Here is a 24758-nt window from a genome sequence, read left to right as displayed (position 1 = left end):
CTATTTGAATTCCAGAAAATTTCTTGCTGCTAGCTCACTAGTTTCTCTTGAACTATGGCCTTTCTTTTGTTCAGTCCAAATACTGAGTGTTACTTCAATGATGAGAGTTTTGTTAATTCTTAAGTTTTTAAAATTTTATTGTAGTAAGAACATTTAACATGAGATTTATGCTTTTAAATTTTTAAGTGTTGTTAATTACAGGCATAATGTTGTACAGTAGATATGTAAAAATTGTTCATCATCTCATATACTCATCCAATAGAAATTTCCCATTTGCCCTTCCCTTGAGCCCCTGAAACCACCATGCTACTCCTTGCTTCTGATTTTGACTACTTTAGATGGCTTATGTAAGTAGAATCATGAAATGTTTGTCCCCCTGTGGCTGGTTTATTCTACTTAGCATAGTGTCCTCAAAGTTCATCCATGTTATCACAATATTCTTTTTAAAGGGTAAATAATATTCCATTTTATCCATATACCACCTTTTCCTTACACATTCATCCATCGATGGACATTTAAGTTCTCTCCATATCTTGGCGATTTGTGAATAGTGCTGCAATTAACAGGAAAGTGCTAATATGTCTTAGAGATCCTGATTTCAATTATTTTGTATAAATACCCAGAATTGGGATTGCTAGATCATCTGGTAATTTTATTTTTAATTTTTTAAAGAACTTCCATACTATTTTCCTTAACAGCTGTACCATTTTATATTCTTATCAATGGTGAGCAGGGGCTCCATTTTTTCCATTTTCTTGCCAACAATGATGAAGTTTTACTTTCCATTATATATTAGGTTAATTTTATTATGGGTTAAATATCTTCTCACATTTTTTAGGATATAAATTATATTTACTCTAAGCTTCTTGTTATGCTTATTTTTCTGTTTCTGTCCTTATGATTAAATTCATCTTTTATTGAGGAACAACAAAGTATTGGCTTTCCTCAAATGATTGATGATTTTCTTTTCATAAAACTAGGCCATTTTATGGTTTTTTTGTTTTGTTTTGTTTTTGCAATAGAATTAGTAATTCTCTTGAAGATTGCAAATATGTAAGGCTGTTGGGTAGTATTCAGAAACATCACAGTAATGCTGGTTTTCTTGATTGGTGTGTAATCTTCAATAATTATAAGGAGTTACTTGTATGAAATTGACGTCAAACCATAGGACCACAGTTATGAATCCATCATTTTCAGGACTGCTGGTAACCTGTCAGTAAATCTTCTCAAATACTTTGCCTCCTTCTGTGACTGTGTCACAAGGCCCAACATGCTCACTTTCACCTCAGTGACAGTTCCTTTGATAATGATACCTAAAATTGGATATAGTGGGGATAGGAGACTCTTTTTTTATATCATGTATTGGTAGGCAAAAGGTGCCATTCATTTCAGGATGAGTTACATGAACTTTTTGAAACATAAGCCCATTGACTTAATGAATCTTTCAGATTTAGGTAGTTTTTCAGATTTAGGAGTAAAGCCATCTCCAATACAGCCAACTTTAGTAACCATCCTCTTGCACATTTTCTTCTTTCTCTTTCCTGTTCAAGTAATTGTAATACTTCTGTTTCTTCCCAGGCAGGAACTTTGGGCAGAACTTTCCTGCTTTCATTTTTTGTTGTTGTTGTTGTTTTTGTTTAATCATTTTGGAAAGTATATTAGCTCAGAACTGTCCCTCTTTGTCCAATAGATATGTAGGTACTGCTCTTTGTGGAGTCTTTTTACCATTCTTCCATTTGGTGTTTCTCTTTCCATGCATCTTGATACTCTTTTTCATTTGACTTTCTCAGCATGACACTGTTTATGGTAGAGCTTAGCATTTAGACCAGGTCATATATATTTTTTTTTTTTTGCCTTTGAACATTTGTGAGCCTCATGACCATCCTTCTTTCTCTTTTCCTCATGGTAATCTAAATATATCCATAATGCTTATGGTAATAGGTGTGCCTCAACATATTATTTTTTGTGGAATGGTGATGACCACCAGGGCCCTGGGTGCATCCTCTAGGCACAAAGAAGCTCTCAATTTTTGGGTCTCAGACATATGAGCTGACTCTATACCACTCACAAAAGGAAAGGGACACTTCTGATATGGGAAACAAAGGCAGAAGAAAAATTATTAAATGTCCTTACTACCTATAGCCCACCCATTGGTAAGTCCTTAAAACAGGCAGGGTGACATTCCTCTAGGGACTCAATTGCCTCGATGTTGATACTTTGCTAAGGGCAAAAGTGAGTCTTAGCCCGACCCCAGGACCTTGCAAGTCAACTTTAACATATAAAAATTTCTTTAGAAATCTCCTTTATATCTAACCCCCCCCATTACATGTTGGCAATCATCCCCCAGGCATATGGCCCACCAATATACATCTGAAGGGTCTTGTGACTAAGGTTTTATTAGATGGTAATAAATGACCTTTTTCCAACATTAGCTAACCCCCTCAAGGTTCTGGGAAGCTTGCTTCTAAAATTCCTGAGAGGCTTATGCTATCCCTAACTCCTTCCCAACTTGGAAGTCTATAATGGGCCACTCCTCATGACCCTGGTGCAGCTCTTTACGCCCACGGGTCCTGTCCCCATGCTTTAATAAAATCACCTTTTTGCATCAAAGACGTCTCAAGAATTCTTTCTTGGCCATTGGCTTTGAACCCTAATGTCTTTTTGTACATCCTTTCTAAAATGGATCAATTCCAAAAAAAGCATGATGTGATTGGTGACTATTTGTGTGCTCTCAACTCTATAGCTATTCCACTAGTGCAATATGTAGTCTTTAATGTTATCCCATTTCCTTGACCCCAATTTGTCACAGCCTAATACCCTCCCACCCCCATCCCACCTGAATGTGAAACCCTTGTGGTTACTTCTGGCCTCAGAAGGTGGATTATGCAGAATCTGTCCTGCTTGATACCCTCTTCTGATTACAATTTGGTTACTCTCAGGACCACTTTTGAATCTAGGACCAACTACACTTGGGTATGAAGTTCCCTAGGTACTGCCCTCAACTTTTCTAGAAGAAAAACATGTTCTATGTCTTGAGACCTTTCATTCCTCTCATTTCCCACCTTTCAAGAATTTTTAATATGTTATGATCCATTAAGAGTTCTCCTTCTTGATTCATATACCAGATGTGAAATTTAAAAAGAAAAGTACAAGATCATTTCTAGAGACTTTTTATAATATGGAGTAGCTAAAGTGGTGCTAAGTTTGCCATCTGGAATGAAATTTTATATCTTTTCTCATACAAATGGGATTCTGGTATTCCTAGTATTCTGGAAATTTTTTTAATGAATCAATTAAACACATTTCCCTGAAAGTAGATATATATTATTTTAAGGTTGCAATAGTGTTCTAGATATGCATATATCACATAGATATTCTTCTGTTGATGACCATTTAATTTCTTTTCAATTTTTACTTGTTATAAACAATACTGTAATAAATATGTCATGTATTTTTAAAATTATTTCTATAGAATATATTTTTCAATGTAGATTTATAAAGACAATAAGGAATATTCATGGGATGTGGTTTTCAAAGGAAGAGATCACTCTTTCTTCTCCCTGTGTTTGTTAACCCCCATTTGCATTAGCTCAAGGTTCCTATGATTCTGGCTATTTCAGTCCAGGTAGTTGAGTGACAGACCTATCATCAAGTGTTCTCATTTAGTCAGAGCAATAACACAAAGACAGAGGAAAGTAGTCAAAAACATGGAGAAGCATGATGCAGAAAGAAAGCATCACTCATGCATTCCCACAATGTTAAAAGGAGCCTACAATATCTATTGATATATAAATGAAAACATTTTTAATTAAAATGTTTACTTAACAATATGCAGAAAATAACATGTCCTGAAGTCAAACAACTAATTTCTAAAAATTATCAGAAGCTTTACACTCACCAAGAAACACTTAATCCTTTTCAGCAAAACGATCTTTCCTTCACATTCTAAATCCTTTTTCTCAATAGACTCCAATCCTAACATCTGTCTTCATTCCACTTTTAAACATCTTCTTACCTGTTCTGGACTTCTTTCCAACAACTATCACTTTCAAGATCTGTTCCTTTCTTTTATCCTTAAATATAAATTCCAAAATGTCTGTGTCAAAACAAACATCTGGGGCAGCCCAGGTGGCTCAGTGGTTTAGCGCCGCCTTCAGCCCAGGGCGCAATCCTGGAGACCTGGGATCGAGTCCCACATCAGGCTCCCTGCATGGAGCCTGCTTCTCCCTATGCCTGTGTCTCTGCCTCTCACTCTGTGTGTCTCTCTCTGTCTCTCACTCTCTCTGTGTGTTTCTCATAAATAAATAAATAAATAAAATCTTTTAAAAATCTGGTAGACATACCAGAATAACACCATGTACAAAAGTTATTAATCTGAAATGAGCTGATTCATAGCAAATAACCAAAATATCACTAGAATTTACTAGAAATATGCTCTCTGTGAATGACTTGTTATTTTTTTTCTAGAAACTATAAGAAAGCACAGACAGGACACACACACACACACACAAAAGAAAGAAAAGAAGGAAAAAGAAGGGAAACAATGTGACAGACTGTTTCAAAAAAGGTCCCTGTTTTTGTGTTTCCAGTTCTACAATTGTAGAACCTTGACATTTCTCCCATCAGAAGGTGGAATCTAATTTTCACCCTTTGAATATAGGTCAGCCATGACTGCCCAAGAAATAGAATGCAAAGGAAGGCACACTGTGTGACTTTTGAGGCTAGGACACTTTACAACCTACACTTCCATCTGGCTCTTTTTCTGGGACATTTACTTTTGGATCCCAGCCACCAAATTTTGAGGCATTCCAGGCTCCATGAAGACCACCTGTAGGTGATCTGGTTGACAGTCTTAGATCAAGTCCCAGCTGAGAGCCATTATGAATCATCAGGCATGCAAGTGAACAGCCTTCAGATGATTCCAGTCCCTAGCCTTCCCTTGTAATATCTTTCAGATGAGGCTTCATCAGTATGCATCAGTGACAAGCCATCTCTCTTGTATTCTATTCAAGTTCCTGAAACATAGAATTTGTAACAAATGGCTGTTTTTGCCATTAAATTTAGGGGAATCATGGAAAAACCACCCTCACCCCTAGGAAAATGGAAAACTTGCCTTGGGTTATTGAAATAAATAAATATGGGAGGATATATGTTTAAAACAGGTTTGAAAAGGGCTGGACACAGTCATACCCTTCCATTACCAATGCTAGCTCTAGTGTAGAATTAATTCTTTTACTAGAGATGCGAATCAATATTGATGGATCTCAAAAGTTTCAGGTGGACACCTTTTCCTGTCCTTCGGCATTTTCTCTACTGTGAAGCTGAAAATGTTTAAAATTGCAATAGATTCTCCTAATGTTTAATTGAACATTGCCCTTCCGATGTTTTAAGGCATTGTCTCTAAGGTTCCTATCTAATGTCAGCCTTGACCCTCCTATCACATACTATACACTCTGAAGAGATTCATTTCTCTTCTGTGGCACCTGCATTCTCTGTTAGGTTTGGTCAAGTTAGATGAGAATTAATAATTTATTCATTTGGAAGAAATTGATAAGTTTATTATTTAGTAAGTATATTTCAGAGTGCCTTAGGCTCATCGATTAACGATTCCTTCTCCTTTAGCTCATAAAACAAAACAAAACAAAACAAAACAAAAATCCCCAAAATGAAAAACCAACCAGTAAAAGTTTTAGTCAAGTCACCCTTTTACGTCAACCCTGCAAAGAGAAATCAAATTGGCTAAGACCTGGTTTTGTTTTTAGTTTTACTGAGCAAGACATTTTTTCTTGAACTAAAAGCTTGATGCAACAGCTAATGGGAAATTTTCTCTCTTCCTGATGATGTGCAAAATAGTCACACAGTTGAGTGTGAATCTTATATTGAATCAAAGATTAAAGCCCACATTCATTTATGGTATCTCCAATTCTGTTTTGGTGATGAAATTTAGTGTTTTAAAAAAATTTACACTGCAGCCCATTCTAATACAATTGCTATCTGACTACTTTATAACCTACACCATACCATTTATGGATAAAATAATGAAATTTCACAGAGAATTAATTTAATGTTCTCAGATGAATTTTCCATATCTGTTTTTCCTTTAATTACCCAATGTGGATGTGAAGGGGAAAGATGTGGGAAACAAGATTCTATTCTTGCTGGATTTTGATCTAAAGCAGCTAAGAGACAATCCTTTTTCAGGTTCTTCAGATGGAAAACTTTCTAATCATGTTGGTCCTTGATTTTCCTAGGTGAGAAGTGGGTAATGGGCTGCTGCTGATTTGAAGATGAATATGTTACAGAGGTGCTAGAATCAAATAACAATTTGTAATTGTATTAAATAGTATAATATTAGTTTTAAGTCACTACCTCATAAATTAGAATTGCTAAACGTGATTTAAAATGGGACATATGTAGCATTGATCTTGAAAGCCAGACATTTTTGCTGCTACAGCTACTTTTTTTATGAGTCTGAGTGTATATGGATGTTCACATGAGTATTTTATAAAATGAAATAAAGACCAGAGAATTACATTCTCTGATAGAAATTGCATACAAAGAATAGCTTTTGACCCTGAGGCTATTGATATCTTTCTCTCTAGTCCACTTCAAGATTTTTCCTTTGGATAATTATAGAGCTGAGAGGGTGGGACAGAGCCCACCCATATAGAATGTCATACCTGCTTTTTCTGCCTCTGTAGTGGGCTATCATAAGCTTCTTACCTAAAACAGATTTCTTTGGGGCAGTTTCCAATCTTTTTTCCTGCCATCACGATACAACTATGTGTATAAGAGACCTCTGAACCTGGTAGACATAGCTGGAATATCTTCATTCATTATAAGCTAAAATATAAGTGTGCTTATATGAAATGTGTTTTTGTGACCGTTTTGGTTGAAACTAGTTTCTCTGATTCTGGGATGAGCTTCATATTCTAGCCCATGAAAAGAATTTTCAAGAGGTATTTATTAGGCAATTAATCTAGTGCTTTGTAGTCATTGTGACATAATTTTTGAAGTGACCATAATTTTTTTTCTTCCTCTTTATGGACCACTGCAAAATATCCTCCACCCACTCAACACTTAACTGTGATCTATGGTGTGTGACCATATCTATTGGAGAAACTATCTGTTCTTGCAAGAAATAAGTGCATGCAGATTTTGGAGATAATTAGTTTGTACTCCACAGTCATCATTATTTTTATTTTAAAGAACTTAAGATATTATTCTCAGATCATTCAGGGGGTGAGTTTTTCCAGCTCATTTTCCTATTATAGCAATAACCACCATCATTACTACTATCATCACATTTTTTGTGGATACCTACCAGATGTCAGATACTGTTCTAGATGTTAAACACATGTTATCTTCTTAAACCATATGAAGTAGACACCCTTGTTTTACAAATGAAGAAATCGTAGTTACCATGCATAGTGGAAATAGCAAAACTATGGGTGTCAGGCAGACTTGGACTCATTCTCTGCCACTTCAGAGCTGTAGTATGATTTTTGAGTCATTGGACATATTTTTGAATCTTACTGTAATAAAAAATAAAAATATTTGGTTTGAGGGAGTCATGAGGCAAAAAGCAAATGAAAGAAAAATGAAACGCAAAAAACAAAATAAGCAAACAAAAGCAGATAACCAAACTTTAAAGACTTTTTTTTTCCATTCAGATGTCTCACCTGTTGTAAAAATGACCAATAATTATGTTGATCAGGTGAACTTTAACTTCAATTTTTTTCCCTTAAATGTTAACAGATCAGTCATTCTCACTGATATGCTTAGGCTTTTAAGTAACCAAGGAATGAATTTTATGCATGTGTTTTTATATGCATATTTAAATTCTAAATTGCCTAAAAATATGATTTTTGTCCTCATTTGAAGCTTTCAAATAATTATGACTGAATCTCTGGTTAATCAAGAGTTTTGCTCATTTCAGTTTAAATCATTCTGTTACAGAAGAAAGCCTAAGTATTATCTGAATTGAGGTTGATTTTAAGTTATTATGTCTCTTAACACCCTTCTTTTCAAATGAAGTTCTGTTAGCTTTTTCACTGACACCTTTTAAACCAAGACATTTAACTGACACTAATCCACAGAGTAAAAAGAAAGACACTATTGGGTATTCTTAAATCTCAGCTATAGAAAAATAATATGCACATCTGGTCTTCCAGGGTTCGTGCATAGTCTGGAAGATACCAGTTCAGATGTGTGATGGTCTTTGGTGAGATTTAAAGCCTTCATTTGGCTTTATGGGTATGAATAATTTTTGAAGCTTCTTTTGGGCAGAGGTATTTGCAGTAGAATACCACCTCTGTTTGCCCACAGAAGCTTCCTGCCCTTCTAATTTGGCCAGGTCTCTGTGATATCCTTTGTCCAAAAAGGATGAACTGTGTATTGATGGGTACTAAATAGCTTATACTACCAGAGTCTTCCTTTTCATCTTCTGGTCTTAGATGATCATAGTAATCCAGGGAGAACATTATTTTGTGCTGAGGTGTCTTTATCTTCTGAACACTTCAAAGTGAAACTATCATTAAACCTGAGTGGAAGTCATTATTTGCCTTCAAAACCCAAGTGAGTAGATGAGTTGGTGACTGTCCAAATGGCAAAGGGCTTGACCACTGACAGAATTCTGATCCTATCCTTTGTCATGAGGACAATAGAAAGGAGATAAATTTTATACTAGGGAGGGGCAGCAGGAGATAGATGTTGTCCAATTATGGTCATGGTCTATCAATTCAAAAACACTCAACATGCATTTGTTTAATGCCTACTTGTACACTGTTGTCCTTGAGCCACGTCACTCTTTGGGAGCTGTTCCTTCAGAGGAAACAATAGCCTACACTCACAAGCAAGTTCTTAACAGCTATGACCTTAAAGGATGGAAGTAGGGTTTCACACTAAAGTATTCCAACTGGAATTAAATGCTGGAAAGGGCATGGGAGTCAGAGGCACAGCTAATCCCACACGCTACAGACAGATACAGAAGACTTAATTAGAAAGACTATACTAGAAACATGATTCACCCTACTTTGAAATGTCTCAAAGGGAAATGTTCACTATTTTCCATGGAAGCCCAAATTCACGGTCTGTTAGAAGTTGTTATCCTCCTGTTTCCTTGCATTTAAAGGAGAATATTTTTCTTTCTCTCTTTGAATCTTTCACCTCCTGTTATTTCCTTCTAACATAATGCTTACTCTATTCCATTATCATTTTCATGTGACTGTGGTTTGGAAGTCGATACTTAAGGATTTCTAAAAAGTTGGCCAAGTACCCTTGGAAGGTACCCTGATGATTATCTCAGACCCACAAAAATGTCTGCACTTTATATCACATACAAATTAAAAGTAAATACATTTTGAAGTATAAAATATAAGATGGAAAAAAAAATCCTTATTTAAATAACTCTGGGTAAGTCTTTTTTTGTAATCAGTTCTCTAAAATAATTCCCTTACAAAATTTGAGGTAAATGAAGGCACCAAAGTTTTCTGGCACTTAGATCATTAATTATCTGCCTTCCTTTGCCATATCATAAAAGGCAGGCTTTTGCCTTGGTTTTCTTTCCTTTGTCTATTTAAAAAATGCTTTGCCTGCATACCTTTGACACATTACATTTCACATCCTGCTTAGCCTCTGCTGGTCAAGAGAGCTTGGATTTCTTTTTTAGAAGGTCCATTTGCTTAGAGACAGGTTGTATGAAATGATCAGTAAAGGTGGCCTTGGGTGATGAACATGTGCTTATACTGTTCATGCGCATGCCCTTCAACCCAGATAATTTTTAATGTATTAATCAAATCATTGGTTCCTTAAAAGCAGAAAGCACATCTCCTTCCACCCTTCTTTCTCTGTCTCTCTGTCTCTCTATCTTCCATGGTGCCTAGTAGAGTGCTGTAAACTTAGTGATTGCACTGAGGAAAGGGTGCTGAAATACACTGAAGACATAATAATAATAAAACCTTATATTTTTTTCCAGTTTCCTAATCTAAACTCTGTATCTTTCTATCAATCACTCTTATGGTTCCCCTCAGCTCCCTTCATTTCAATTGTATTCTTCCCGTAAGAAAATGAACAAACCAATGTCAATTTTCAGGTGGCAATCTCATGCATTTCCATGGCTTTATTTACTACATATGCAGGTGACAGCCTTCTCATTCCATCAATCACAGAGGTAAATTCCCATGAGTCCCCAAGATGCCTCAATTTATTATCCCTGGACTATTCCCTTTGAGAGATTTATCAAAGAAAGGGTGTTTCAGAGAAACCTAACAATCCTTGCATTGAGGTTCACTCAATCATTCAGACAGTCTAAGGAATCACATTTGTGAAGCCTCTTGATGCATAAAATAATGCAAAGAAAGGAATAAAGCTCACACTGAACTTGCACTAGTGGGAAAGCCATGAATTGCAGTGATTAAAAACACAGACTTTGAATTCAGTCAGCCTGGATTCAAACCACAGCCTACTAATTACTGACTGTGTGATGAGGGCCAGTTGCTGAATCTCAGTTTCCTCATATGTGAAGAGAAGTAAGACTCATATCTCGTAGGACTGCTGAGAAAATCAAATGAGGTAATGGTGGTAAATATGAGACCTAACAGAATGTCTGGAATATGTTGCATTTTCCTAAAGCTGTAACCATAGGTATTCCTAAAGGCTACAAAATGGTCAATATCATTATGAGAAAGTTTGTTATTTCAGTTCCACAGATTCCTTTGGTTAAATCACATCTTTAATGAACATGGCTTATCAGACATGATAAGTGCTATCATGGTGTCAGACATGGCAGTGCTATCTTGCCATCTGCAGCATTATCAAGTAGCAGGAAAGCCATCTCATCAAATTGTGAATTTGGCAGCAATATTAAAAATGTATATGGCTTGAATCATAGGCTATGTGTTAATTAATATAAAAGCCAAAGGAGTACTTGATTTTAAATTCAACTTGAAATTTTCAATTTATTTCTTAGTTCAGTGGAATAGTGATATTAATAGCTAGTATTAATTGAGTAATTACTTGGTGCCAGGCACTAGATTCCGTAGTACAAATATTTCTCAATTTAGGGGAATGCTCTACAGGGTCCCTAAGACAATAATCCTTGGGTAGGCAATAATTATCTTGCCTTTCCCTCAAATGAATAAAAATTTAAATCAAGTTCTCCTTTGACTTTAGATATGCCAACATCTGGCAGCTACTTTGACATCTATGTCTCACCAGGCCATTTATAACTCCCTGATTTTCTCTTCATTCTGAAGACTTCTTTTTCATGAATTCCTCACCAATGTATAAAAGCCTTAAAGTTCAATGCCTTTTCATTGTCAGATGAAGAGTTCCAGGGACTAGTTGTGTTATCATGATGGGTCATTTGCAACATCACGAGGCTATTCCTTATTGCATGATTTTTATTCATTCAGTGAAAAAACAGAGGACAATTAAAACTGTTAACATTAAGTAATATATCTGAAAACATAAATAGGTTAACAAAGGGGCTACATAAGGCTGAAAGCAGTCATTTTATGGTAGGGAGAATGCCTAAAGGTCTTATTTCAAATTCTGATGATGCAGCAGATCTAGACACTAGCATTTTATGGTAATGCCTGAACTGACAAACATTAACCAGAAATCATTGCCCATGATACAGGTGGCAATCTATCATGATAATGTCAGTATGGGGAAGACTTTAAAAGCCAAAAATCAAAAAAGATCAGACACAGAGCTCATCCAATTGGACTTCGCTCTCTAGAGGAATTGTAAATTCAGATTATAAGTAGGTGACCTCTGTTCTTTATAAGTTCTCGAAGAAAAGTTCTCTAGCTCTGGGTGGTATTATGGCCCTGCATGATTACATATCAAATCCCCTTAGGAGAGGCAATCTTTGTATGCCAAAAAGATTTCCAGTTTCTAAATGATTGGCCCATATATTTCAAGCTACATTGAAATCAGTAAAATTTCAAAGAAGCATCAATTATGGAGTTGGATCTGTCCTTGTGATCAGTATTAACAAAATTTAACTAAAGTTTACTTATTTTTTTGTGAATAATAATGATCTTTCAAATCAGAAATCTAATCAAAAGAAACCAACCAGAATATATCAGTTTCCTCTTTTAGATCTAATATCCTTGCTTCTATCAATGATATGACAGGAATCTCCTACAAATGTGTTTTTAAAACATAAAAAATACAACACTAAACTGATTAGAAAGATACTGAGACTCTTGTACCAGAAATGAAGACTAAATCATTGGCAAAATACAAAATCTTTCAAAATGATACCAACTTAACTTTCTAATCTTTTCCCTACCATTCCTATTCATCTCCAAAATTTATACCTAAGCCATAGCTACATAGACCTGTTGCAGTTACTCCAATGTCTCATGGACTTTTTACCTGTCTGTTTCTTGCACTTAAATGACTCACTTCCCTTCTCTGCATGAACAATTCCAAATCAGCCTTCAAACTGCAGCTCAACTGCAACTCACAGAGCTGATTGCCTCTTTCTGTCTGTGCACAGTAGATCTATCAGAGCATCTGCCACATTGTGCTGGCCTCTGACCACATCACACAGAGTGATAAACTCTATTTTGCCTTTGTATTTGCAGCACTCAGAATGTCATTTAGGAGTCAGTGGACAATAAATAATATATTTTTTTCTGAATGAATCATTCCCAGGGCTGCTGTGTACATCTGTGTAGGTTATGCATGACACAATTCTAGGGGCCGCAATTCAGATAGATTATGATGTGAACCAGAGTCCTGCAGTTGTGAAGTACATATTATGACAACAACATGTGGCAGACTCAGTCATTCAAGCTAAAAGTCTTCTACTCCTTCATGCTAAATGTTAATGTTTTGTGCTACTCAGACCCTCTTCTACCAGTTTCCAAATCCTGATAAATCAGGATAAGCTTGGTTTTGTTGTAGTAACAAACAGTTCCAAAATCTCATTTATTTGACACAACAAAAGTGACTCACAGTACGTGTCCAGTACAGATTGGCAGAAAAATTCTGCCCAATATTGTCTTTCAGAGAACCAGACTGGCAGAGATTACATCTTGACACATGGTCATGATCAATGAGACTAAAATCACAATGTGGCAGATCATGTACTGGCTCTTCATGCTTCTGTTTAGATGTGGCACATGTCACTTCCAATCCATCTCAGTGGCCAAGAAAATCATGTAGCCATATCTACTTTCAACGGGGTCAAAGAAAATGCAATTCTACCACATGCTCTAAAGAAAGGGAAAATATTCATAAATAGGAGCATCTCCTATTTCTACTCCATTTGCCTGGTTTAACTCCTCCTATCTTGACCTTGGACCATTATAATCACCTACATAGCCTCCCTCATTTCTTTTTCTTTCTTCCATCTTGCCTTCAACCCTTCTCCCCATCAATGACAGATTAATTTTAAAATACAACTCCTTCTTACTTCTTTCAAGAAGAGATTTTTTTTAAATTTAAAAATGTATAGCGATTCCCCCACTGATTGTCAAATTAGGCCCCAATTTATATATCTAATCCCTTATCTTTCATTCATTCCACAAAAAATTTTTTAGTTCTTAATGGGAATTGGATACCACATGGGACACTGAGAGAACAAAAAAAAGATAGTTCTTGGACTTAACAGAGCTTCAGCCAGACATAAAGAGAAAATGAAGACATTTCAGAGTAATGCTATAGTGGCATAGTTCAGTGGTAATATCAAGAAGAAAATAACTTTGGAGTTCAATAAAGCCGTCTCTTGAGAAGGAGATGCTTAAGATGGTTCTTGGATTTTGAATACATGTTTTAGAGGCAAATATAGTTGGGGATGGGTGAACTGGGGAGGGGTGAAGGCACAGGGAAGAACCTGGATAAAGAGGCATGAAATTTGGTATGTTGTTAGAAATGTAAATAGTTCTGTAGACTAGAAGAGAAGGAGCTCGTTTGGTGGGATGGGAGTGGTCCTGAGGAGTAGGAAGTATACTTGGAAAGAGACTGAAGTCAGGTGAGAAATGGAAAAGGCTTAAAGGTGGTTTTAAGAAGTGTGTCCTTTGTCCTTTGGGATAAGTAGAATAATTGAATAGTTTTAAGCAGGAAATGATGTGATCTGCTTTGCACTTAAGGTTCACCCTAGTGGTAGTATGAATATAGAAGTGGAAGTCAGGGAAAATCTATTTTGGGGTGACTTTTACTGAGTATGGTGCTTAAATTTATGTGTCAACTTTCCCAGGCCATGGGATGCCCAGATTTGGTCAAACATTTCTGGGTGTTTCTGTGAACGTGTTTTGGATGAAGTTAACATTTACATTAATAGAATTTGAGTAAAGCAGATGAGCTCATTCAGTCAGTTGAAGACCTGAATAGAATAAAAAGACTGGTCTCCTCTGAGTAAGGGAGACTTCTCCAGCAGACTACATCTTCAACATTCATCTGAAAACATCAGTTTTTCCTGGTTCTAAAGCAGATTGCCTCAGACTCAACTGGAACATTGGCTCTCCTGGGTCTCTAGCCTGCCAGCCCACCCTGCAGATTTTTGACTTGCCAGCCTCCACAACTGCATGAACCAATAATTTATAATAAATCTCTTTCCCTCCCTTTCTCTCCCTTTCCCTCCTCTCTCTCTCTTCTTTCACTATCTCTGTCTCTCTTTATCTCTCTCTTTCTTTCTCTGTCTTTCTGTCTCTCTCTCTGTTGGTTCTGTTTCTTTGGAGAACCCTAATACAAATTCTGGTACTAAGAGTGGTTCTGAAAGAAAAGAAACTAAAGGATGAATTTTCTGAGTTGGTTCTAGGACTTCTAGAATTGGCTTCTTAACCGATTAGATTTAAAGACATTAATTGACTCTATTTTTAAGTAGTAAAGAGAGCACTAATAGGCCATGGTATGATCTGGCAATAGTACCATACAAAATATCACTAATGTGATAATGAAAGGTGAGAAGTAAGAATCTGAGAGGCCATGTATATAATACTTGGACATTTTTATCAAAGTAGCAATCTTTCTTTTTAGTATTTATTTATTTATTTATTTATTTGAAGGAGTACGGAAGGAGAGACAGAGAATCTCAAGCAGACTCCTCATTGAGCTCAGATCCCTACTGAGAACTCAATATCACAACCTTGAGATCATTACCTGTGCCAAAACTGAGAGTTGGATGCCCAATGGACTGAGCCATTGGTGTCCTCAAAGTAACATTGGTAAATTCTTAACATTTACCAAGTCAAGAAATAATCAGCTGACTTGCCCAAGGCACCAAAATTTAAAGTGGAGGATGTGTGTGTTGAACTCACATTTGCTGGTGCAGTTTCTGATACTATTATAAATATGTTAAATATTATATATAAATAATATATTTCCATTACTCCAAAACTGAGGGGAACCTTGACTTCAGTCCAAGGACTTCACATTTGAATTATAATTTTCAGTTCTCCGGAAATAGCTCAGTACTTTTCAGGATGATCATAATGCAGATGCTGACCAGTGATTTATTAACAATGAAGGTGGACATAATCTGATGGGATTAATCAGGTGAGGGTCAAGTTGCCCCAAAAGTAATTTCCATAAACTACACAGAAAACCTAATTATGTAAATCACTCCAGAGATCCCCAACTGACCTTCTTGACAATAACTAACCAACAGTAATGAGTGGAAAGAAAAAAATATTGAAAACAGGATCATTTCCTCAGGCAAATCCAAAATTGACTACAATGCCTCTTGAATTTGAGTGTTGTAGTTGCTGACTGGGGGCTACTAGTGCTGATTGAAACTTTCTGAGTGGGACATATAGATTCACTGGGAAGTAAACTAGAAAGATAACTGTTTTCTGTTTCTGTTTGACCTAGCTTTATATTTATTAAAACTTGAAATGTTTCTCAAAGTGATGGTAAACAAACTTCTTCAACTGGCAAGGAAAAAAAAAAAAAAACACTCTGTATTTTCTAATCAAGGAGGATTAAAAGGCAGTGAAACTATATCCAATGCACAAATGTTGTAATTATGATAAATATTTGTCCTTTCTGTTTTCACTACAAACTCAAAAATCCTAGAGTCTGTGTTTGGCACATGCAGGAGATTACAGCCATCTGCTGAGAGACAAAGCTGTCAATTATAAAACAATCTGGCTTTCCATTTCATTCCCTTTCCAGGTTAAATGTAGCCCAGCTGAGGTAGGATCTTACTATTATTACTATTAAAACTGAGAAGTCCTTGATACCCTCTGCCCTGTGACCATATTCTCAGGATCCCCAGAAATGTACAAATCTCTAAGCTTAGAGTTTCAAACTCAAGATCAGTATATCTTGTACAGGCCATTTAATAAGGCGAACCACACTAAGGGAAGACTGAACTTTTTATCTAACTTGAATACAAAATGATGGTTTCATTCAATTAAAATGTACTTTAGCCTGAGGAGAGAAATTATGGCAAACAGAAACAGCAAAATGGAGATAGAACTGTTGTCTGTCAGCTGGACTGGTGTACATTTAAAAAGGAGGCTTTGAGGTTAAAAATATAATAATAAAGCAATGAAACATGGAGGGCCCTGGCTGGCTCAGTCAGAAGAACATGCGACTCTTGACCTTGGGGTCATGAGTTTCAACCCTGCATTGGGTATAGAGATCAATTTAAAAAATAAACTTCAGAAAAAATCACAACAAGGGACATCAGAATGGCTTAGTCAGTTAATCCTCTGACTCTTGGTTTCTCAATTCAGGTCATGATCTCATGGGTCCTGAGATTGAGCCTCATGTTAGGCTCTGTGCTCAGCAGGGAGTCTGCTCCAGATTCTCTCCCTGCCCTCTTCCTACTTATGCTCTCTCTCAGTCTAAAATAAATAAATCTTAAAAAAAAAAAAAACACATACAATGAAACATGCAAAGCAGAGTGGCCAATTTAATAATTTAGGATTCAGCAACATTGAGGAGAGACAGTTCAAAACCATAGAGGAGACATTTTAACACAAGAGGCAGTGGCCCTAAAATTGTGTCCATTAAAGACCTAATGGAAATGAGTTAGCCTTTGTTTTGGCCAGATTCCATATAAGAAAATTCACTCTGCTTTCTTGAAATTTTCCTGCAATTTTACTGGAAACAGTTATCTTGTGTTTTGTTTTAGACAGTTAAATTACCTTTTAACAGACTTTTCAGAAACCCTTCTATTCCTCAGCAGCAGTGGAGGAAGAATTGCCTTTTAAACAGACACCTAATAGTAGAGAATAAACATTTCCCACCTAGATCTGGGTGTGGGTCAGGCCTGAGGACACTTCCAAGGGGCCATTGAGAGCCTAGATTAAGGCTCTGTTTACATGCTAATCATAGTGTTTTTTGGAAGAGTTCTTCCTCAAGGCCTTAGTGACCAGAGGGAAGTAAAAATGAGTTTGAATTTTCCCAAGTGCATGGTTCCTCCCCTCCATTCAATTTAACAACCATAGTTTCATTTCATAACAATGACCCAATCTTCGGTCAATAATTTTACATACCGACTCTTAAATTAAATCAAGGCAAAATTTCAAAAAAGACTATGTTTATAACTGAAGAGCCTACTGAAATATAATTCATAAAATCTGTTAATGCTTCTCAGTTAAATATAACAATATTTACTTAAAAGGATTCAGTTTAAAGCAAATTGGATAACAATTAGGGCATCTGGCTCTAGCCTGTAGAAGCAAAATTGGCCTCCTGGTTCAGGGAGAAGGTTAAGTTGGATTTCAAAGTTACCTTCTACTTTCCAGCTGGCTCTGTCCTCCCATCTGGTGACTGCTTATCCTAGCAGCGTCCTCAATGTCAGCATTTCATTTTCTCTTCTCTGTGCCTCTCATATTCAGCCATCAACAGTGTGTCCTGAGTCTCATTCTGTCAACTGGATTAAATGTTAACTCCATGGTAAAGAACAGTGGACTAACTTTACTGTCTACTGCAGCTGTTCTGAGCTATCAGTGTCATTATTGGAACACAATCGACTCTGAGGTTTATTATAATTAATTTAACACCTATGCACAGACTCCTCTACTTGACTTTCAGCTTCAGGCTCTTATAGGCATAAATAAAATTTCACCATAAAATTGTCAACCTTTTTTCCTCGACAAATGGCAATATCAGGGAGACAGATAGGCATTGAAGGGAGATCAAGATATGCCACCCCAAAATATGCCATTTTGACATAAGGATTACTTGGAATTAAAGGCAACTGAGAGCTAATAGATGCAGAAAGAGTTCTGTGTCCTCCCCATTATATGGCTAAAAGCAGAACATAAATTTCCCTTTGTGAAAGTGACCCCATCTTACCCAGAAGAGAAGGGTGACTATCACCTGGGATAAAGAGCCAACACAAAGGTGAGCTTGTACAAACAAACCTTATGAAAATAACTCATTTCCCATCAGCTACCTGGTATATTTCTAGTCCCTTCCCTATAATCTATTGTCCCTTTGAGGCTCCCTTTCCTTCCTTTGTTAAAATGATATAAAAGCCTCCGAGTCTAACCACATTTTTGACTGTCATTGTTTTAAAGATTTTATTTATTTATTTAAAGAGAGAGTGTGTGCATCAGTGGGTGGGGAGGGCAGGGAGAGAGGGAGAGAGAGAGAATCTCTCAGCAGAATCTTCCCTGCTGAGTGTGGAACCTGATGCAGAGCTTGACCTATGACCCTGAGATCACAACCTGAGCTCAAAATCAAGAGTCAGATGCTTAACTGACTGAGCCACCCAGGTGCCCCTTGACTGTCACTTTTCTATGAACTTCTGTGCATGTAACTATTAACAAAAGTTCTGTGCTTTTTCTCCTCTTGATCTATGTTTTATTAAATTCACAAACCCCCTAGACTGAATGTAAGAGATAGAGAAAGAGATTTTTCCTTTCTAACAGTGTACAAAAGTTAATTTTCAACACTGTGTGCATAAGTCGATATAGGAGAAGGAGAGGAGTATGTCTGAAACTATAAATCTTACATATAGTAAAGTTACAGCTGATGGGAATTTTTCTGGGGACGGTGGGTATTGATTCATACTCAAAACAATCTGCACATCCTCAAGGTCAATGGCAAGAAGGAAAATGAAGATACTCAATGGAGCTTATGAAGTTTATTAGTGACAAATGTGGCATCCAGTGCTTGTTAACCTACAATACCTATTTTCCTCCTTTTTACTCGTAACTTGAATTTCTTATTCATAATGAATTTATTTATACCCCTACTTCCTTATCAGCTCTGATTTCATTCAGGATAGCAGTCATGAATGGTCTAAGACAATTAAAAGAACCTACCATCTTATACCTCCTTACTGCTAGAGGATTATGTGGACCAGTTGTGGCTAGTGAGGGGAGATCTCAAATGGGGAGATTTTAGGAATGATGTTGTTTTCCTGTCAAAAGGGACAAACTCAGCCTGTATGAACCTTTTTCTGTTTTTTCTTCTCTTTTCCTCTTCTTGCTGGAATACAGATGCAATGTCTGAGGTGTAACAGCCATCTTACAATCATGAAGTTAAGACACAAGCTAATGGCAGACCAGGAGGTTGAAAGAGCCTAGTTTTTCATGACTTCCCAAAACAACTGCCCCAGTTTTGGACTGCCCACTTCTGGAGTTCTGGTCACGTGAGAAAAATCTGTTTCAGCCATATTTGAGGTTGCTGTTGCAGGAAGCCATACAAATTCTAAGTGACAAAAACTGTTCTGACAGATTTTAATATTGATAAAAAGTGGTCTATTGAGTGGGGAATGCTTGAAAGGATTTATTTTAAAACTTTGAGGACTAGCTCAGACTTCTCTACAGGGAAGTATATTTGTTGAGCAAGTTAAATTTCTCTCTGCAACTATAGATTTACAAAAAAGGGGTGAATAAAAGGACTTACACACAGTTTGGCCATTCCCTTTCTTTGCCGAGGAACTAGCAATTGTAAATTATTTCTCCTTATGTAAATTAAAATGCACTCAATATTCCTACAACAGTGTCTCCTTCCCTCACTTGTCCACTGAAGCTCCATACTAGTGATAGAACAGTGGAATTCTAGTACTCCTGAAATTAGACACAATCCTGTACACACCTGGGAGTTTGTTCTCTGTGAGAATCTCCTTTGCTGTATTTGTCCAGAGAACTATTTAAAAGCTGCTGGAATAATACATGTAGCTATGATTAATTGTCTAAATTAACACACTGATCTTAATGATCCTTTCTGAAAATGCAAAGTCTTAACCCAACAGAATCCTGTATGAGAATGAAAAGATAGGTATTTGGAGAATTGGGCCCTGTCAGCATTCTTCAAAATTGGTTTTACCTCCATGGGTAGGTCTCTTCTAGAACATGAATGCTAGATGGAGGAAAGTTGCCAGAAAAGCTAAAAGGAGAGAAGAAAGAAGTGGCCTCCATCAAAGTACTTTGCCTATGGCTCTCAGTAGTTCTGTTTGCACAACTATCACTCCTTGGGGTTCCTTCCACCAGATAAGGATTCCATCATTAAGTTTGTGATTTGCAAAACTCCCTTGCTGCTTCACTCTCACTGGAAGGAACTAAATGAATCAATCAGCATCACTTTCCCGAGGCTCTGTTTGCAATCAAAAGGGCCAAAGGTTTTCTTGTTTATAATTAGTGAAACATCCTGCTAGAACTAGATCCACATGAAGGCTTGCCAGCATCACACATCCTCATCCCACCATCCAACTCGTAAAGAATACGCACTCTTTGTATTGTGGAGAGTGGTGCTCAGCAGCTGCTTAATAGCACAGCAACTGCACACAGGACTAAAAAGCAAATACCAGATTAGATTGAACCCATAGGGAAAATTTCAGGTGGCATAATGTAATTACCTGAGTTAGGATATTGAGGTTAAATAACACCTATGCTCTCTTATCTAAAAGTATCTAGGATCTTTACCAGCCATAAATGACTTGGATCTTAGTTTTATAACCCGGTAGTAGAAAGGAGGCAATTCTCCAGCAGCACAGCACTCTCTTGTTGGAAACCCTGTTTCTCATCCGGCACCACCTGTGTGTCCCCTTGGCTGCCCCCCAGCACAAGGCACTGATGCAGCCAAACCCACTGAGCCTGTGAGAGTGGCCAGAAACACAGCAGAAGGTGTTGGCTTCCTGGCCTCTTGTTGAGGCCATCTGGACTCTCTAACACACCTGTTTGGGAGAGTTTCCGTAGCTTGGTTTACAAATGTAAATGCAGCTCAAAATGTTCTGGTCCAGTGCTGACTGATCATTTGCCTTTACTTTTTGGGATGTTAATTATGCAACAAGATCACTTCTGTGCCCATTTTTCTCCTCCGTCTAAACTTTAGATGGCAAAAATGTGCTTCTCGGTATTTTTTTTAAATGGAATGAACAGATGTAAAAGTGTTTTCAATTCCTTAATAAAGGTGACATTAGGCCAGATTTGATATTACACTAAGTCCCACATAACATTTAAAAATGAGTTTTTTCAACCATAAAATTACTAATTGATCTGTCTTGTAAAAAGATAAAGGAAATGAATGCCTATTTGAGTTTCATTTCTGTCAGGCTCCCGATTCCTTATTTTATGTAGCACAAAATGAATTTTAATGAGGCAGCCTCCAAATTTCAAAATATGCCATTACCCTTCTGAAGTAATTGGCATATTTGACTGCCTCTTCCTTTCTTAGAGTCTGTCTGACTTTCTAATCTTAAAGTCAATGTTCCATTCAACATGTTCTTCTGCATGCCATCTGAAAGAAGTAAATTAAAACAAGAGGAGGGACTATACCAGAAAGAATTCATTCATTGAGCTACTCAACAAATATTTATGGAATTCCTGCTGTAGGTCAGGCACTGCTCCAGGCACTGCAGAGAGAGTGGGGCATAAGTGAAAGTTCCTGCTTTCATGAAGTTTCTATGTTAGTTGAGTGAGACAGTATAATAGACACAGAAATATATATTTAGATGATATGTACCATGAAGGAAAAAAATGAATGTTAATGTGTAGAAAGGGACAAGATGGAGAGTCTGTATATGCTGTTTTTTTACAGAGGGGAATCCAGATGAGTGTCTTTAGGAAAATGGCATTAGAGCAGAGACCCAATTGAAGTAAAAATGTGAGCGATTTCGGTGATGAGAATCAGCAGAGTAGCCATCCTTCTTCCTCCCCTCTCTTGCCTACTTATATACATATAAAACACTTCTGGTTGCTTCATCTAATCTGAGAGGCTACAGAGGGGATGAGGAGAAAGGCAATTTTGATTGAGTAACTACCTGTGCCATAGTTCCATTTTGTGAATCTGTAGGACACCCCTCTGGTCTGATAATCTGATCCTCTTTTTACAGCTAGGGAAGCAAAAGCTCAGGGACATCAGGTAGCTTGGTGTATAAATGTTCAAATTATTTATTGTTGCATTAGAAACTCCTAAATTTTATGGCTTAACATTACAATAATTCTTTCTATTGCTCATGAATATGCAGTTTGAGCAAGACTCAAAAGGAAAGGCTTGTGTTTGCCCCATGTGGCATCATTTGGGGAGCACAATTTAGGGTTAGAGATCCATATCCAAGATGGCTCATTCCCATGGCTGGCAAGTTGGTGCTATTTATCCAATGATAGATAGCTGAGTCTGAGGGCCTGCAGGCCTCCTTTTCTCTCCGTGCAGACTGGGCTTCCTCACAGCATGGTGACTGGGTTCCTAGAACAATGCTCTAAGAGAAAGCACAAGATAGAAAAACACGGCATTATGATGATGTAGTCTTGGAAGTCCCATATGCCTAGGTCTGCCTCTTACTAGAGTTGGGTCTTCAGCAAACTGATATCAACCTAAACCCCAGAGAGGGGATGTCCCAAATAGCATGTTTCTCTGAATCCATTCGTTTAGTCAACAAGCATTCCTGAATGCCTCTAGCATAATAACTCTGCTCCGGACTCCAGTTGCTCAAGTTTGTATCCTAACTCTTCTACTTGCTTGTTGATGAAACTAGGAGATGTATTCAAATCTTTCTTTGCCTCAGTTTTATTAAATGTAAAACATCAGGATTTAAAGATCTAGAGAACTTATTCATGTATCTAATGAGATCACTAATTTCTACCCCTGTAATACTACCAGCTCAGCCCTATTGTTGTGTTTTGTTTTTTAAATCAATTCCAAGAAGAAAGGTAAAATTAGAATTAATGGCTATTGGGGCACCTGGGTGGCTCAGTTGGTTAAGCATCTGACTCTTGATCTCAGATCAACTCTTGATCTCAGAGTTGTGAGTTCAAGCCCCATGTTGGTGCTCCATCCATGCTGAGCATGGAACCTAATTAAAAGATAAAAATTTAAAAAAAAATTAATGGCCTACCTTCTCCAAAAAGACTGCCATACATTTTTGTCTCCACAAGACATACATTTTGTCCAAGATTTATATGATGTTCTTTACAAGAACTCCTATTCCCCTGTGTTTCTATATAATCCTAACTCTAACTCAAGCTCTCATCTCCTACCATGAATACCACCTCTGCTACAACAAAGCACCAAACTCTTCTACTTTTCCCTTTGTAATTCATGGCCATCATCAGAAAACAAAACAAAAACAAACAAACAAACAAAAAACTATTTCCTAAGCAATCTCCTCCCCTTCTTTCTCTAAAGGAAAATAGTTTCCTAAAGCTGTTTCCTGTGACAGCTATTTGTTTTGTTTTGTTTTTTACTACTATCACCCTATGTAAGAGGTTTGTGGTAGGATAATTGTCTTCCTTGTTCTTTCGTACTGTGTCTAAATCATTTATTCTCTCACCTTTCCAAAATACAATGTTGTTTGAAGCAAATGCCATAAACTAACCTGCCTACCATCCCTTCATAACATAATCATCCATCAATACCATGCTTTTTTCCTTACCCTTTACTCTCAGCACTTGCCCCATTCGATAGGTTGTCCTTTACTACTATACCTGTCACTATGTTATTGGGTTTCACCATACATACAGAAAATCCATCCACTATCCTGGCTTCTAACAATAAATTCTCCTTCCTTCTTCCAATAATTTTATCTTTTATCCCATTTCTTCTACCCACTCTTACAGTCATATTTTGTATCCGATCTCTTTTCAGCTTCTTTCTTTTAGTACAGGTTCCAATAATTCTTCAGTTCATTAAGAATTTTAATTCTCTTTACTCAGGACTCCTCTCTTCCTATTTCTTCCTTCCCTACTTTGCTAGGTAGGATTCTACAGTCCATTACTAATGACTGCTCCTTTGCATATTTTTTTCAACAATTTGACCTTTGCTACCTATGCATGAGTTTTTATTGCTGCCACAACAAATCAGTACAAATATAGTGGATTGAATCAACATTTGTTTATTTATCTCACAATTCTATAGGTCAGAGTCTTGTGGGCTCTTACCTGGGGGATCTGAGGAATCATCCACTTCTAAGCTCATTTAGGTTGTTGGCCAAAACCAGTGCCATGCAGATGTAGGATTGAGGTCCCATTTCTTTCTTGGCTGTTCGCTGGGAGCCACCCTTAGCCCCTAGAGGACACTTTCTGGTCCTTGCATGTGGACCACTACATTTCAAAGACAATTAGTTTTGTTGAATCCTTCTCATACTTTTAATTTCTATGATCTCTTTTTCTGCCTCTCTGCTTTTAATGGCTCATGTGATTATATTGGGCCCACCTGGATAATGCAAGATAACCTTTTTATCTTAAACTCAGCTGATAATGATCTTACATCTCCAAAGTCCCTTTACAGTAGGACCTAGAGTAGTGTCTGATGGAATAATCAGAGGATGGGATCTTGGAGAGATGTCTTTAAAATTTTGCCTACCACCATCCGTATGATTTTTATATGACAGACTCTAA

General features: G+C 37.0%; 1 pseudogene; it reads right to left on the bottom strand.

Moving 5' to 3' along the window:
• Window positions 1–1120: 1120 nt before the first annotated feature.
• On the bottom strand, window positions 1121–24336 carry LOC121492505 (annotated as a pseudogene).
• Window positions 24337–24758: the final 422 nt, after the last annotated feature.

Source organism: Vulpes lagopus, chromosome 6 (assembly GCF_018345385.1).
Source record: "Vulpes lagopus strain Blue_001 chromosome 6, ASM1834538v1, whole genome shotgun sequence".
Classification (NCBI taxonomy): Eukaryota; Metazoa; Chordata; class Mammalia; order Carnivora; family Canidae; genus Vulpes; species Vulpes lagopus.
Note: the sequence above shows the minus strand (reverse complement) of the source record. Positions and strands in the feature narration are given on the sequence as shown.